The sequence below is a fragment of the Magnolia sinica genome, chromosome 2 (genome assembly GCF_029962835.1).
Source record: "Magnolia sinica isolate HGM2019 chromosome 2, MsV1, whole genome shotgun sequence".
NCBI lineage: Eukaryota > Viridiplantae > Streptophyta > Magnoliopsida > Magnoliales > Magnoliaceae > Magnolia > Magnolia sinica.
This window is the reverse complement of record NC_080574.1, coordinates 122,794,147-122,806,284: the sequence shown is the minus strand read 5'-3', so window position 1 is coordinate 122,806,284 and position 12,138 is coordinate 122,794,147. Positions and strand designations below refer to the sequence as shown.

Sequence of the window (12,138 nt, the reverse complement as noted above, 5' to 3'; positions counted from 1 at the left end):
TTCCATAGTGGGCCTAGGTCTCAAAAATCAAGTCAATCCGTGACTTGTGTGGGCCACACCACATACAGAAGTAGGGAGGGGCCATGCACCATTAAAACTTTCATAATCATTTTTTGGGCCCACCGAGATGTGGTTTGCAAATCTAGCCCATCCATTATGTGTGTCCCACTTGGATGAGGGTTCAGACCAAGTTTCAGCAGCATTAAAAACTCAGGTGGGCCCCACCAAGTGCTTTTATATGTTTTTGGCATGTCTTCACATGATTTTAGATGGTATGGCCCACCTAAGTTCCGTATACGGCTGATTTTTGGGATATCCCATAATTTAGAGGGGACCCATCAAATGCACGGTGTTGATGGTTGACACGCATCACGGTGGGGCCCACACAGCTCGACCTCACGGGAGCTTATCGTGAGGTCGAGCGCATAGTACCTTTTCCCATATATATATATATATATATATATATATATATATATATATATATATATATATATATATATATATATATATAGGTAAAAAAGTTTTTGACTTGTCTATCACGATATAGGCTAGCACCGGTCATGACCAATGAGCTCCTCAATAGTTAAGGAGGAAAGGTCGGTATGTCGGCAGGTATGTCATTTGTTCAATGATAATGGGAGGCTCAAAGCTCATCCGAGTACCCAGGTTGAGTCGGCATATTACCCCTAGGTCAGGTCGGCCATGACAGGTCGACATACTACCTCCATGTCAGGTCAGCCAAGACCACCTCGGCCTCGGTAGGAAAGGTCGACCTCATCAGGTTAGGTCAGGTCAGCATCGGCATGTCAGGTCAGCCATAGACCTTAGCCTCGCCCATCTGCCTCAACTTTTACAGGATTCGGCCATTTAATCTTATCTTCACGAGAGATCACACGAAACGGTTGAAAGACTCCACTGAACGCACACCTATAATTTAGAAAACATCTTCACCCACATAATCAACCCTTGCATGATAAATAGGATATCCATCTACATGAAAATGTATGTAGAATCTCTCGCCCTAAACCCTACTACACGAGTAGACCCAGATTCCTAGCATGACTTTAGCATCGGAGGGTCTTCTACTCTAGTCAGGGTCTCCTTTGTTCTTCTCTTGTGCAGGCGCTCGAAGGTTTGAGGAGGGTGGTCCAGATTCTTGCATCAACATATATCATGACTTTTTATAATATATACACATAGATATTATGATGAGGTGTGACTAATATTTGTCAATCAAACACTTAATCCGCTTCTTATTATAAAGTATATGTGCACAACAAGAATGATGCATAATGGGATGAATGCACATGCAAGATGTACCTACACTTTATATTATAAAATAATAGGGATGAGAGTTCTTTGAAATTGATATGATTGACTTCATACTCAATTAAATCATGTAAGCCTATATATTGCAGTAGGGATGGATCATTGGTTGATCGGATGAATTTTGTATGATGATCGTATGTGTGAATTGAGCCACGTTACTGCAAGACCAATTACATATTACGACGGATGGATTCTAATCTAGCCATTATACAAATGTGTTAGTCTCAATGATTCGTATGTTTTTATTACTCTATGCTACATGGTAAGGTCATAATAAGGTTGCACTACCGTGTGCATTTTCAAGGCCATGTCCATGTAATTGGTTGGATCAAAAAGTATGTTAAAAAAGAAGCCAAATTAAGATCGAGTCATGGAGATAAGTCGAAGAAGATTAGATATAGTTGCACGATGATAATGATGCATAAAAGACTTATCTAAGGTGCAAGATAAATAAGTAGTTGGATTTTATTGTGAATATTTTGCAAAAATAAAAATATTTATATAATTAATATTTTTAATTGGTTTTAATTAATTAAGTTTACAAAGATAAAATCTATTCGATCCTAACATTAAAAAAAAAAATTAGAAGTTGTAGATTGGAATTTCTTATTTTTGACGGAACATCATGATTCGATATACCTCATTATGATCCTAACATTAAATAATAATAATAATAATAATAATGATAATAATTACAGTTAGTCTCTAATTAGAATTTCTTTACAATAGATATTTATAAATATAAGTATAAAGTTTTGGTTTATAGCACTTATTTAAAGAATTTTTTACTTTCTTAGAAATTCTAATAAAATCTGGCAGTCCTTCCTTTGTCTCCATGCGTAGTTCTATGAAGTGAAGAAGATAATCATGGTTACATATCTAAAGTAATTTTGTTTATAAAATTTTTTTAATTTTATGTATTTTTCAGTATTTCCACTTTCAAGCTTTTAAGTACAAAATCACGAAAAACAAAAAAAAAAAAAAAACAAAAACAAAAACAAAACCACCTCTTAAACATTACAATCTATCAAACTATTGGCAATCAAATCCATGGCATAAATGGTATATAATCAACGATCCCAAATACCACACATATTTTGTCTCCTGTATAATTATAAACTTCAGAAATTAAACCCCATGTGGGTTAACCACACACCACATTCCATGTTATTGGATCACAATGTGTGTGGGCCCAATAAGCAATGCTCAAAACCATTAAGTCAATGGTCTTTATCATACTAATCTCAAGAAATCATGGTTTGTGAGGCCCACAGATGAGCAAATGCTAACACCGTCCTCACCAGGCCTAGTAGTTGGATGGACCAAATGACATGTGCTATATTAGGCATCTCCCAACATCACTCGTGATGCAAAATTAATAATATATATATATATATATATATATATATATATATATATATATATATATATATATATATATATATTTGGAACATGATTTCATTGATGAGGCAAATGTACAGATCTAGATTTTTTGGCCAGCAACTAGAAATAAATACCTGACGCACTTATCATATCATATACAGATGGTATACTATTAATCTTTCTAATAGAATCCAATCCCATTTTATCCAGAAGAAAACGACCCTTGGCTAACCTTGAGAATGATTGACTTGGGACAAACTACCTTGCTTAGCCAAACCATCAGCTGGACCATTGGCCTCCCTAGAGATTTGAGAGATCCGGAAAGTACAGCTATAACTTAGCCTCCTAATTCTGGATAGCCAGTATTTCCATTTCCATGCGCTAGAGGAATTTCCAAGGATGCACTCCACCACCCATTTAGAATAGATTCAATAAGGACTCTGTTTAACCCAAGAGAGATGCAAAAAGTCATACAATCATAAACGGCTCGCAGTTAAGCCTTGTTATTAGAAGTGATCCCATAACCGCTGACAAAAGCAAAAAACAAAAGGCCTTGGCTATCCAAGCAAATCCCCCCTCCACCTGCTGGCCCTGGGTTCGAAAGCGCAGAGCCATCTATATTTAGCTTAAACCAGCCCTCTTTGGGTCTGATCTACCTAACAATGACAAATATTGGGGCAGGACGAGGAGGGCGGGCTTGAAGAAAGCTAGAAAGCTCTGAGCGGTCAGCCGACACCTGATTCGGATTGTTATGAAAGCGAGAGAACAATGACAAATAATAAATCTCTAAAAAATAGTTTTTTTTTTTTTGGTTCAACTACTTAAGTTGCTCTAACTATGTTGAGGAACATACCTCCCTCTCGTCTTCTGAGTTTACCCGACTCAACTAATTTTAAAGTTTTTGAACTATCAATCTAAATATTAAAGTGCTGCTGTATATTTGGATTCTATACTTTCTTTGAAAATCACAAATATCAACCTCATTCGGACTTTCGATAGCTCTAAGAAGTTTCAATGATAAGTATTCAATTCCATTATTTCTTGTATAGTGACCCACTTGAAATTTGTGGGTGCTTGATTTTTGAGATAATGTCCTAGCATAAGTTTGCACATCCAACAAACATTAGTCCATATAACACATATATTATGGTGAGGCACACCGAGATCAAAGTTATAGGGGTTTACTTAACACGAAGAGGGAAATTACGGGATGCTCCAGCCACTTATGACACTTAATAAATAAGCACTAAGAAATTGAACATGTGGTATATATGTTAGAGTTAACTGCTTTTATCTCACACCACTTTAATATAATTCCAAGCCACAACCAACCCAGATCAATCCTAGGTATTAGAAATTCGTATCTAACACCATCTTCAATCCTGCACTTTATGAAAGCACGCTCAATGAAGATACAACAATCAAAATAACTAAAATAATCAAAATAATCAAGCAAGTAAATACAAAATACACAGGTTTTATGTGGAAAACCCTTGTGGGATAAAACTATGTCACAAAGCGACAAAGATCTTTACTATAATCGAAAGTCTTAGAGTTTACACCACTCACCTTCTTTGATTATAGAATCACCCAATCTCCCCTTTGCGATACACACTTAGGAAAATCCTAGCCCCTTGAGAAAATCTCTTCTTAAGCCCTTACAAGTGTAGAGAACTCTCTCAACTTGCACAAATATTGCCCTTAGAGAGAAAAGACTCGTATTAATTAATCCCTAATCACAATTAGACTTAAATAGCATAATTTGCACTAAACTACGTAATTTTGTTAATCGAATCGACAACATGTTGTCGATTGGACCGACCTGGACTGACAGGTGTTGAGACTCAAATAATATATATTTAACCATTCAATTACATTAGTTTTTTTGCATTTAATTGATAATTTGATTTAATTATATAAGTTTTTGTCATGCGAGGTGATTCAGAAGCTTATGATGAATATGAGCTTAAAATGATGGATTTAACTGATCGTATGATGTGGGAAACAATGTTAAAAGTAGATATGATTTATCTTCATTCTCAATCATCACTTCAAGCCTTAACAACTCATTACATATCTTCGTAAACGAGTCCATGTGCTATAGGATATCAGATTATTCCTTCCTCTGTAACCCAAAAAGTTATTTTTTTTACAAACAACTTGTTAGTGAGAGACTTTGACATGTATGGGTCTTCTAGTTTCTTCCACATCTTTAGGGCTGATTCTCCATCCAGAACATTGTACATGACTTCATCCAATAGACACAGACGAATTGTGGTCATAGCCTTCTCCCTGAGTTTGCCCTAGTCATCATCTGACATCTTATCCGGTTTAGTCTCCAATAATTCCTTGCTCAACCCTTGTGATATTAGAATATCATTAACCTTTCACTGCCACAAACTGAAATTGTTCTTTTCGTCGAATATTTGTATATTGAACTTCAACCCTAACATCTTCATTGAATTCTCAAATGTCCTTACACCTGACGCTCTGATATCACTTTGTTTAAGTTAATTGGCTCTTATCTCACACCACTATGATGTAATTCCGAACCATAACAAACACGGATCAACCTATGTATTAGAAATTCGGACCAAATACCACTGTCCTGCTCTTTGTGAAAGTACGCTTAACAAAGATAAAACAACAAAAATAAATAGAATAACCAAAATCATCAAGCAAGCAAACACATAATACAATTTTTGCATAGAAAATACTTACGGAAAAAAACCACAGCACAAAGTGATAAAAATCTTCACTATAATCAAAGGTCTTAAAATTTACACCATTCACCTTCTCTTATTATAGAATCACTCGATCTCCCATTGCGATGCGCACTTAGGAAAACCTTAGCTCCTTGAGAAAATCCCTTCTTAAGCCCTTACAAGTGTAAAAAACCGTCTCTTCTTGCAAAACCCTTACCATTAGAGATAAAACACTCGTATTAATTAAGCACTAATCATAATTGGACTTAAATACCTCGATTTACGCTAAACTATATAACATTATCGGTTGGATCGGTAAACTATCAGTCAGACCGATAACGCATTGTCAGTTGGACCAACCTGCATCGACAGGCCCCCTGGTTTGCTGCTATTTCTTAGCCGAAAATCTCCATGTTATCGGTCGGACCAACAATGTCCTATTTCCTACACCAGACTACATAAAATTCAAGGCATCTACATAACAATACATTTATATTCCATTAAATATACTCAATCGTGGACCCCATAGTCCCCAAGTTAGGGTTCCAAAAATTAGATTGGTTAACAAATCTCTCTCTCTCTCTCTCTCTCTCTCTCTCTCTCTCTCTCTCTCTATATATATATATATATATATATATATATATATATATATATAGGGCCTTACCCTTGATTAGAGGGGACCTTTCCAAAAATTCTCAACGGCACAGGCCAAAGAGGGGGTTTGGAAATAGTTTTCAACCCGTAATTGACGCGCCTCGGTTGTAACGTCACTAGCTGCGTCACTGCCCCAAGCACAGAGATATTGGCTAACAAATCTTAATCTATTGGTACATGTTTGTTTGGCAACCATAGTTTTGGATGGTTTAATTGTGACCTAACTGTGGGCTACATTTTCAATTTGAAGTAACTTTTAAGTGCCTGTGTATCAACAATCACACATTGCCAGAGTATTTTCCTTGTGATCAAAATAATGAACATTTAGATTTGTACATTTATATACTAATAAAAAAAAAACCGTTCAAAATTCAGAAACATACACGACTTTTAAAGGGTTTTTGGATTCGATAGAGGTAGCAGACTTCCGTGGGCTCTACGTTAGTTCTACATCAGATCCACCCCATCCGTTAGATGTGCCCTTTGATGTATGGTCATTGGGCCAAAAATCATCTTGAACCGAAACTTAGGTGGGCCACGCCACAGGGAATAGTTGGGATGGGATGCCAACTAATAGAACCTTCCCTACTGTTTATGCAGCCCACCGAGTCATATGTATGCGGTCAAAACCATTCATCAGATGCAGTACTAGGATGAGAGGACACACCAAAATCAGGCCATTCAACACAGGGAACAATGCAAAATCATCATTAAAAACCTTAGTGTGGCCCACCTAGGTATTGGATTGGCTTGATTTTTGACTTTATAAGGTGACCTTGAGGGGAAGAATGCGATGGAGAGTGTGGATCGGATGCACAATTGATGCGGGCCCCACAGCAGGTATTATATATGATGCATGGCCTGCACATTTGCATAGTATACACGTGTTTTAATTTTTTTTACAAATGGGCACCATGTTTCGGTATCCAGACCATGGATCGTTTGAGTCCCACTGTGGATGGATAATGACCAAAAAATTATACCTTACAACATGATCTTAACCTTACAATTTTTGGCCCACAAATCACACGTAAGGAGATAATACATCAACGGTCCAACTGAAAACTGTCTCGTTACTGGTAATTCTCTCATTATTGCTGAATAGAATATTCTAATCTGGTAGATCTGATGGACATGGCCCATCCAAACGAGAGAAATATTCTCAATCGAGAATTTCCTTCATTTCTAAGTTATTTGATGCTCTGGCAGAGTGTGATGCTTCATACACATGCACTTAAAAATTGTACACGTCGAATGCACTCAGCCTCAATTGAACCATCCAAATAGTAGTACTCAACGTAGATAGTTCAGAACCCGATAATTAAATTAATTGGATAATCCTGACCACTGATTCATACCCGTTGGTTTGTTGATACTAGATGTTTGTACGTGCTGAGATGGACTAGAGATTTCCTCTTTAGCTAGTGGACTGGGGCCGGGCCCAGTACCTGTTGCAGGCCCATTAACACTTTATTGATAATTCCAACCGTACAAAAGGTGAAGGGTCCAATTTCACCTACTCTATCTTAGCTTTAAGGTCTCCCATCTTTTCAATGGGCCCCACCACTCTATTCAGATGAAAGGCCCACCAACATCACATTTCTTTCCTGCATGTGATGGCTAGCTATGATCCAGTACGGATTCTTCCTAGCTTATTAGGGTAAGAATATGTGGGCCCAAGTCAGCCCATCTATGATCAAGGTGGGCCATTGTCTGGGAGGGTCCATCATCTTATCAGTTTGATCACAGCAATTCATATCAGGGCCTGTAAGACCCCTTTTTTATTATAGCCGTCCATTTTGCCTTCCCGTAATTGTATGGGTGTGATTATCCAACCATTATCATTTTTGGGTCATGTGACATCTATGGTGGATTTTTTCTATCCAACAGTTTTGTTGATCACAGGTGGGCCCCACATGAGATTTCCACTGTAATTAGTTAGGATGAATAGGTACTGGATCATAACTGACGATGCACTTTCCAGAGGCGTCCACAACACACCAGCTGGATGGTCAGGATTTCTTCAGGCTATGGTTGATGGGACAAAAGATATGGTTGGTCCGGATCGGACTGCTCACATGACAGGTGATAGTGGTTGAATTGCCACAATTTAGGGACGTGTAACAAACTAAGTACTCTGACTTGGCCGAAAAAGGACACTTTATTGCAAATGAGTAAATCAGTGGTCCATTTCGGCTGATCCTGGCCACCGATTAGATTTATCAGTCCTTTTAGTGGTTGAATGACCGAAGTCGACTGTGACATGACATCTGAGCCGTTGGATAGAAGAGGTAGGTACTACAATGACATCCACTTGCAGTGTTCCAAGAAATGTGCAGTAAAACATCTCTACTGTACACATGACAATTTTGTAACGTCATCAGGACCATTCTGTTACGTTGGTGGGCCATGGACAGATGAAATTGACCATTCACACCAGCACTCATGAATACACGTGGCGTTTGTCTGACATCTGAACCGTGAAGAGGGTGTCCACTACTATAAAGATCACCTGGCACAAAAATCAGCCCAATCCACTCATCAGGTGGGTCAAATCATGAATATTGGATCAGACCATCCAAAAGAATGGATTTAAATTGTTCATAAGGTGGATGCTCCAATTGTCAATCTTGACCATCCATTCATCCAGACCAGTCTTCATGATCCTCTACGAGAACAATCACACGATCAAAGTATCCTATCTATCCAGTCAATGCCCTGCAAAAAAGACAGTCCATACATCTATAACTAAAGAAAAGTACCGATCAGGAATCTGAACCATCCATTCGGTAGGCCCCACCTTAGATTGCCCGTGGCCGTCTAGAATCACTGTTTGCTGATGCCAATTGCCTGATTACTGATTTGAAAAAAGAGACAGTAGCAAGGAGAGTGGCCAGCAATTGGGTGGTAAGATCAGCATATGTTCCGATTATCACGGAGGCCCATAAGACAGTGGGGCAGGGCAAATGGATGGTTCATATTGATGATTGGTTGTCCATACGTTCAGTCGCACTAGTATGCACTAGAGCTGGTCATGGACGACTCTAGACTCGGCTGGACGCGGAATGCGTCCTATAGAGACCGTGATGTAAGCATTTTATCCATAAAGGTAATCGTTTTTATATGATTATTTTAAGGTAGATACACAGCTCCAGTGGACCACATCAAAGGAAGCTGTAGTGATAATGACACCCACCGTTTAAACCTATCTAAGGGTTGCATTGATGTTTTTTTACCACCCAACGTGTTAATAATGTCATGCAGGCTTGGATGAATTGAAAACACAAATTTCAGCTTGATCTGACACTTCTTCAGCTCTCAATAAGTTTTTAACGGTGGATGTTCAATCCCTACTTTGTGGTCCACTTAAGCCCTGAAATTACCTTAATTTTTGGCTCATACTTTGAAATAATCATATAAAAATGATTAACTATGTAAATAAAATACTTACATCATGGTGGGCCCCACAACCTCGCCTAGATACATTACTTTTCGGGCGGGGGCAGGACGCAATCCGCGTATGACTCAGCTACCTAAACCAACGCGTTTAGACCTGATTCAACCCGTACCAAATGGGTGAGTTGGTCTGAACCAAGTAAGCTTCAAGCAAATCCGATTTCAAACTGATTCGAGTCCGAGTTACTTAGTGGCAACTTGATTTGCAATCCAACTTGACTTTTATTCACACACACACACACATATATATATATATATATATATATATATATATATATATATATATTAACTATCTCTAATCTTACCCACTACACTTCCGAAGCCCATGAAACAGATGTAGACCCTAGTGGATGGTCCGGATTGATCATTGCGCTGTCCAAGTGTCCCGGTACAGCTAGATTCACTATTAATTACAGTGCTCCAATAGTATTGGATCATTTCTCTTAATCATATACGGAGGCTGCCAGTCTGCAACGGTCCAATTCAACTAAAGATGGTCAAAGTGGGAACCGACCCTTCCTTATGTGACTTTTGGCATACAGGGTCATCCATGATAGGTTCAAAAAAATGAACGGGCTGGATCTTGTCTATGTGTCACGTGTGTTCAGATTGAGTTTTTGGTATCATGATCATCTCCTCTCTGGAAGGGGGTATATATAATTCTGACAAGATGAGATTTCTTTATCCATACCAGCGACTTACAAATGAGGCCCACCTTTCAATGGTTCGATCTGTTCATCTGATGGGCCCACTTACAGATAGGCCATTGCACCACAATCAACCAACTGGTGGTTAGGTGGGCCACACCACATACAACAGTTGAGAAGGGTTACCCTCCTATTAAAATATTCATAATCATAGATTTCCAATTTATGTACTTTTGCCTGTTGAATGTGTGGATCATTACCCAAGTTTCTTTTAACGATCCATTCATAGGCATTGATCGGATGATATGGATTACTAATTGGAGTACTTTTTCAACCATAGGTGATCGAACCCAAGGGTTGATAACCCCAAGTGCAAGGCTGCGATGTATGTGAACCGTTCAAATTCTATGCTCATGACACGTGTGCAAAGGTGTGCAACGGTGATATATATATATATATATATATATATATATATATATATATATATATATGGGAAATGGTAATATGAGGTCGACCTCATGAGTCGAGCTATGTGGGCCTCATTGTGATGTGCGTCGAACATCTACCCTGTTCATCTGATGGGCCCACTTACAGATAGGCCATTGCACCACAATCAACCAACTGGTGGTTAGGTGGGCCACACCACATACAACAGTTGAGAAGGGTTACCCTCCTATTAAAATATTCATAATCATAGATTGGTCTCACCGAAATGTGTTTTACAAATCCTGCCCATCCATTGTGTGTGTCCCACTTAGATGAGGGGTCAGACCATGTTTTAGACACATCCAAAACTCAGGTAGGCCCCACAAAGTATTTTTATATATTTTAGGCATGTCTTCTCATGATTTTAGATAGTATGGCCCAGTTGAGCTCCATATACAATTGATTTTTGGAATATCCCATAAACTAAAGTGGACTCATCCAATGCACGGTGTTGATGTTTGACACATATCATGGTAGGGCCCACACATCTCGACCTCATGAGAAGTTCTCACACGATCAACCTCGTAGTACCATTTCCATTTTCATATATTGTAACATCCCGTTCGACCAGTAAAGTATCCTCGGGCGTCCATGTAGGACTTTCTCAAGGACCGTTCGTTTAAACCATTCGCGGTGGGGTACCACAAGTTAATCAACCTAGGATTAGCCCATTAGAATAAAACGACGGGTCATGACAGACCTGTGGGGCCGCCAAGCTGGATGGCTGTTTACAATTAGCAACAGCCCGTGCGGGCTATACCGCGACGTGGGAAGGTCAGAAAAATCTAAGAATTTAGGAAACCGTAGAGCTCACCGGGCTTGTGGACCATCGCGGACTACGGACCCAGTGGACACCCAGAAGTGAGATCTAACACTAACTAAATGCACCCCACCAATGCCAGGATCAGAATCTGGCACTTGTAAATGAAACCGAGATACTAGGCTATCCAGCCGTCGGATCTCTTCTACATTCACGGTGAAGGTCTAATGAATTTTCCTACACCCGTCCACAAACTCTAGGACCCGATCGAGGAACGGTGACCGTTGATCACAAATCGGACCCGTACGACCAAATCCCATATCCGATCATTCTCAAATTTTACATGGGCCTTCATCGGGCCATGGGACACCTATCTTATAAGTTTCATGGCTAGGGGGCCACTAGAACAACTCCAATCACCAGAATGGACCCCACAGGGCCATTTAAAGATCGAAACCGTTGACTCAAACCCCATAACCGTTCATCCGTTTGTTCCCAAATTTTATATGGCCCCTCATTGGGCCATAGGGCACCTACCCACCAAATTTGGTGGCCAAAGGAGTGTTAGGGCCACCCCAACACCAATAGTGAGTCCTAGTAGGCTATTTTGAGGATTTGAGGAAACTTAAGGCCACTTGGCCCAAGTCTAGGAAATAAATCCCTAACCCTTATCTCATAACTCCCACCACAACTACCATTGCCAAGGGAGTTAAGGGAG

At 39.2% G+C, this 12,138-nt stretch overlaps 1 pseudogene; it reads right to left on the bottom strand.

The window, feature by feature from the left end:
* Positions 1-6,073: 6,073 nt before the first annotated feature.
* Positions 6,074-6,218, bottom strand: LOC131238148 (U4 spliceosomal RNA; annotated as a pseudogene).
* Positions 6,219-12,138: the final 5,920 nt, after the last annotated feature.